This window comes from Lathyrus oleraceus, chromosome 6, assembly GCF_024323335.1.
Source record: "Lathyrus oleraceus cultivar Zhongwan6 chromosome 6, CAAS_Psat_ZW6_1.0, whole genome shotgun sequence".
Lineage (NCBI taxonomy): Eukaryota > Viridiplantae > Streptophyta > Magnoliopsida > Fabales > Fabaceae > Lathyrus > Lathyrus oleraceus.
The window spans coordinates 25,690,205-25,696,983 of NC_066584.1; the positions used below are offsets into that span (position 1 = coordinate 25,690,205).

The 6,779-nt window shown below is 37.0% G+C and overlaps 1 pseudogene; it reads right to left on the minus strand.

Annotated features, from left to right (window-relative positions):
• Positions 1-6,421: 6,421 nt before the first annotated feature.
• Positions 6,422-6,521, minus strand: LOC127099006 (uncharacterized; annotated as a pseudogene).
• Between the last annotated feature and the right edge of the window lie 258 nt (positions 6,522-6,779).

The window sequence follows — 6,779 nt, forward strand, 5'->3', positions numbered from 1 at the left end:
CCTCTTGATATGCAAACCAATAATCTTCCAATGCTACCATCGAGAAGTTATTGTTGTACATATTGAAAACATTTACGGCTTTGTAAACATCAGAGAGATGCATGGAAACGTCTTGGCTAGCATATGAACATGTCACAATTGCATGGGAGCAAGGCATACAGAAGCCTTGAAATTTTCCATAGTCGCACCAACATCTATTCAGTTGGACCTGATAGTCTCCATTCGGCCTCCCCTCATTGTGGTCATGTGTTTACTTTACACTAAAAGTGTGTCCATGACGCTACCACACAGACCTAGCATGGGAATCTTGCCACCTGTAAAGCCTGTTACACGAGACGTAGCATATGGGAATCCTGTCATACCTACGCCATGTAGTCTACGCAACCTACAAACCCTATCTACCATATTACATTGTTGGTCCAATTGGTGACTCTTTGAGAAAGAGAAATATGGTCAAAACATTCAACATATTAATTCAAATTATCACCCTCGTATGATCAAAACTGTTTTCGAAAAAAACATTGTTCAATCCCATCTAACGCGCATAACAAACTAGTCTTTAAGTCTCCGCCGAGAGTAGACAAGCCAATATTTAGCCTTTAGAACGCAATCTAAACAATTGTTCATTAAAAGACACCAACAAACCATAGTTTCCCGAACTACGAATGCTCTGATTTCCTTATTGCACCATAAGGATACGTAGGCACAAGATTGCGAGATCTTGGCAAGCACACTAATAAAAAAACCTTCATTTTCCCCTCTTTTAAGGTTCCCATTCATTTCTCTTTTCAATCCTTTATTCACTCGAAGAAAACAAATAAAGTTTAGCAAACATTCAAATCACAAATTAGACTAAGAGGTTCCCGTTGAATACAACAAACGTGAGGGGTACTAATACATTCCGTTTGCGTAATCGACTCCCGAACCCGAATATGGTTGTGACGACCATTATTCTATTTTCAAAGGTTTTATCGATATTTTCCTATTCCTCTTTTGGGATAAATAAAGTTTGGTGGCGACTCTGTTTGAACATATTTTTTCGCGACCATCGTGAGAAATCGTATTTTTCGAGATGCAACAGGTACCATTCATGAACACTCAGGTTCATATCGCTCTTGATCCCCACCATATGACCAGAGCATACCAAATCATCACCACCACCATAGGTAATGCTTCATCGATTCCCACCTGAAATCGGTTACTCGCTCCTAATCCCCACTATAGGACCAGAGCACACCAAAACTGGACCGAAGTCCGTACACCATGATGCATGACTCTCAATAGTATGCACTATCACAACAAGGTTCACCAAAAAGGATCCCCACACACATCTCACCATTTATGCATCACATCATTCATCGTGTGCAACAAACAATTCATGTTACAACATCAATAACATCAACAAACAACGATAACTCTTCAAACATGATTTCATAGGCATTCATTCATGTTACTTCACCAAAGCAACAACACGTCATCGTATTAAATATAATGATACACTAACTAATCATACAAGTCATCACAAATATATCTACAGTAGATAATTGACTACTATGTGTGCAACTTAGCATTAGGAAGCATATAAGCATTTTGAAATAAGTTAGAAAAGGTTTCATGCTTGAAAAATAAGTTTTTAAGTGAAAAAGAAGTCTATGTGCCGACACATATGATCCATAGGTCGACACATAGAAGAAAATTTTGCCTATGTGTCGACACATACGAGTTACAGGTCGGCTCATGTACCTCATTTTTAAAGTACGTAGCATTTTGTTAGATGTGCCGACTGCATGTGTCGACACATGACCTTTACAGGTCGACTCGTGACTTATTCAGGTCGACACATGCATCGAGCAGGCTGGCACATGACCTATACATATCGACATATACTACGATATTTTCCAAAAAAAAGGTCAGTTTTTTAGCCATCCAAACACTACCTCGTGTGCAATATTACTTATGTTATGAAAATCCATCAAATAAATCCAACTTCTTATGGTTATAGCTTCCTAATTCTTCATTTACTTTATAGGTTCATGAATCAACATCATATTACAAAAACATCATCATGCTCATCATCTCTAAATCACCAATAACACAATCAAGGTTAAAACCTTCAAACATTAATCAATGGCATAATAACATCAACAACATAAAAACAGAATATATGCATACATAAGGTACACTAATTTCACACCATACAACAACATTTATAACACAAAAGTCAGAATTGAGATTTAGAACACTCAATCCTAAGGAGGTTAAGGGTTCATTCATTTATCCCACATGATTTACACCTAATTTGTAGCCTTTTCTCACCCCTTACATGATTTCCAGCAAAATCTCTTTGATCCTTAGAGTTCTTCTTCAACCTCAAGTCCTTACTCTCCCTCCTTGTCTCTTTTGCTCCAACTCTCTAAAATGCGTATCGACACTCCCAGGTTCTCAAATTCTCTAATTTATTCCAAGACATATTTCCTTACAAATAGACTATTCCCTTTTTACCTTCAAACTTGTCCTTATATCCCTTTCTTATCCTTCATATTTTTCTTAATTCCAACATTGCCTTCAATTTTCATACACCTCTTATTTTCTCATTATTTAATTAATTAATTCAAATAAAAATATTATTATAAAATATTATTTATTATAATAATCAACTAAAATTCTAAATAATTTTTAAACAAATATATCATGCTCTTACTCTCTCTATACCTCTACTTCAAGGACATTTACCTCCACAATCACATCATAAACAAATTAAAATACCAATTCATCAAATAAAAATTCAAATAATTCAATTAAGTTGATTAATTGAAGTCAGGATGTTACACATGACACCATCGTCATCAAACCTAAGTCTCTTTCAATGAGTGCAAACCTCTCCCATTCGTATTGAATCACTAAGTTTCACATTTTTTACAATAACACAAGCACATGGGAGACTATATGTTTTCACAATTGTACATCCATACTTTGCGCTATTGGAGCATACATTATCAGCTCGTTTAGCCTCGTGAAAAATATAATTCAAACCCATCCGAGAAATGTTACCGACCAACTGAGAATAAAGAGTGTTGTCTTTAAATTTGTGTTCCAAGACTGTGATGCTCCAACCAACAGATGTTTGTATATTATTATGCTGATTTTGAATCATGTGGTTCATGGAGTCTCAATCTCTACACAAATCACCCTTACTATTTTCCAACTAATTTTTCAAATTAGCATGGGCAGACTTAACTCTGTTAGTTGTTGTATTTTCAAGGTGTCTAACATTGTCAGTCCATGCACAAACAATTTTCTCCTTCCCTTAGTCAAGAATTGTGCTTTCAACATATTTCAACAAATGAAGATATTTTACACACGTTTTCCTGAAATGCATAACGGAATCAGCATATAGTTTTTTTGTGGAAGAATTTACTATACGATTCCATGCATCCATTATTTTTTCAACAACCACACCCGCTTTCACCAATTTTCCATTTTCGGACTCTATTTGTTTCATCCCTACCGATGGTTTAACCCGACTTCTCACATTCTTTGTTATGTGATACCTACAAAATAATGCATTAGAAGAAGGAAATACCTTTGCAACCGAATTCATCAAGGCGATGTCGCGGTCAATAACAATCACTTTAGGTATCTCACCTTGTTCCTTTCAACAGTGTCTGACACACCTCTAAGACCAAAGTAAAATTGTCCTCTTTTTCACACTCAAGAAATGCAAACCCAACCGAATATATCTTCTCAGTTGAGGTAACACCAACCATCTTCAATAATTGAAGTATATACTTGTTGGTCTTGTTGGTTGAATCAAGTATGAGCACAATAGGAAAAGTGTTGAACAACTTTATGGAATCAGGATGAGTCCAAAATATATATCTAACAGTAACTCCATCCTTGCACATTCGGTACCCAAACACGTAATTGTCATCATCCAACAGTTTCAAGGGTTGTTGTATTTCAGTTTTATCCCCCTAAGCGCCTGATAACACGAAATTATATCGCTTTTTAAGACTTAATTCAATTAAATTATTTTATCATTTACACTAATTTATCCCATTTTATCAGATATTATGCAGTATTTCTCTTCTATTTATATCAGGTACCCATTTTGAAGCAAAAGTGAAAAAGGGAAGAAAAGGAGGTGTAAAAAGCAACAAAAAGGAGAGAAAAGGAACCAAAGGCCAAAGCCCAAAGCGCACAAGTCACCAATGCTGTGCCTGTGACGGACGTCACAGGACGCGTGACGAGCGTCACGCGAAGGAGCCTTGTGACGGACGTCACACATAGCGTGACGAGCGTCACGCAACCCCACTACCTTTGTGGCGCAAGTATCGCCCTCAGAAGGACTTGAAGAATAACGTTAAGGAATTGGTCTCCTATATGCACGCCGTGGATATAGCCACGCTGAAGAAGGAGAGAAACGGAATGCTGCTACCAAGGCCATTATAAATAGCCGTCTCACAAACCAAAAGTTACACAGTTTTTGCACGCTCAGTTTTGCGGAAGCTCTGCCAAATTTATTTTTTTCACGCCTTTGCTTATTTTTCTTCCTTTCCAGCATCTTCCATTTTATTTATTTTATTTTGCAAGCTTTGTTTTCTTTTTCCCTTGCAATTTATTTTCCCCCGTTCTTAGCTTTTAGATATTTTTCGCGTAGTAGTTTCTACACCGGAAACTACTGGGCAACTTTATACCGGATTTAACCTTACGTTATATTCGAGTTTTTTTATTTCCTTGATTTAATTTACTGTTTAATTGAAGAATCGAAGAACAAATCCTACCGGCTTGTGGTGGAGTGTTCAAGACCATTGTATTACGCATTCAGGTTCTTTAATTGTTATTTAATTTTTATGCTTTATTCTATTGTTTATTTGCATTGCCTGCCTGAAATGAGTCTGTGTATGCATGATATTAATTATTATTTAGTAAGCATGTCTGGCTAATTTGCCTAGGTATCGGTATGTAAAGTAAGCAGAAAGAGGGATCAAAACTAAGTCGGTCTATTCAAACTTAAAATTAGAATCAATCTTTTTACGGTCTTAACTTACAGGTTTAATAACAAGATTTTTTACAAAGGTAAAAGACATAAAGAAGTTGAAACCAACAGAGCGAGAGTTTGAGGTTTTAACTGGACAGTGTAAGTTAGTCATTAAATCTATCTCAGGGCGAGAGCAAGTTTTAGAATTAATTAAATTCTGACCTTTTTCCAAAAAGTATTTTTAAAGGTTGAATGTGAGGACGAGAGTTAAGCATTTAGATTTAATTGTATAACCTAAGTCAACAGAGCGAAAGTTTGAGATAAGGGTGTTTAAAACGGTCAGTATTTTCTTAAAAAGAGTTTCTGCAACTTTATTGTTTTCAAAATATGATTTTTGACTTAATTATAAGTGACAGCAACATTAACATAAGATCATGGTTTCTTCAACAGAGCGAGAGTTTGAGATAAAACCTTTAACCAATAAAGTTAGTCGAAACGATTTATTTTAAAACCGAGAGACCGACAAGGAATTGATTCCCTAGTTTTGACGAACCACATACCGATATCCGTTTTATTAATATTTAATCTAGATATTAGTTTAGCTCTTAGCTCCCTTTTCCCCAAACAATCAAACATTTTCACCTTAGATTTACGTAGTAACCTTAGATAACGGTACATCGATTCATAAGTCCCTGTGGGATCGATATCTTTTAAAACTACGCGATAGAACTGTGCACTTGCAGTTTGTATCCCATTCTCGACTCGCACAGTCGAGCGATCAAGTTTTTGGCGCCGTTGCCGGGGACTTTTATTCAATCGATATCGTAACTCTTCCGTTACGCTGTAGAGACTAAGGTTTCTTTTTCCTTCTATTCTTTCTTTCGTTGATTTGTATGCCACGCACTCGCTCTCAAGGCGAACCGCTCTATTTACGAATCAACGATATCGAACTATATCTCCGAGTCTTACGACGAATTCGGGAATATCGTGCTGAAAACAATCTCCCTCCTATAAACCTTCCTGATATCAAAAACATTTTTCCTTCTTTAACCGAGATGGCAGAACCAGCTCGTGCTCTTAGAGATTACGCCGCTCCATCGCAAGATGAACCGCATTCAAGTATTGCTCCGCCCGCAATCGAAGCAAACAACTTTGAACTTAAACCTTCACTGCTGCAGGCTGTGCAACAGAACCAATTCTCTGGAAATCTTACCGAAGATCCAAACCTTCATTTATCCGTATTTGTTCAATATGCTGATACTGTTAAAGCTAATGGTGTCACTTCAGAGGCAATTCGACTTCGTCTTTTTCCTTTCTCATTAAGAGATAGCGCTAGAAGATGGCTTCAATCTCTACCTTCCAACTCAGTCACCACATGGAACGAGTTGAAGAAAGTTTTCCTTGCCCGATATTTTCCGCCAAGCAAAACAGCTATGTTAAGAGCCCAGATAAACGGATTTAAACAGAAAGACAACGAGTCTCTTTTCGAAGCATGGGAAAGATACAAAGACATGATGAGACTTTGCCCACACCATGGTTTGGAAGACTGGTTAGTAATTCACACATTTTATAATGGTCTCTTATACAATACAAGGTTAACAATAGACGCCGCTGCAGGTGGTGCATTAATGAACAAACCTTATGCTGATGCTTACCAGCTTATCGAGAGCATGGCCCAAAACCACTATCAGTGGGGAACCGAACGAACAACAGTGGAAAAACCTCAACCGAAAACTGGCATGTACGAGATAAGTAACCTTGATCACGTCAATGCAAAAGTGGATGCTTTGGTCCAGAA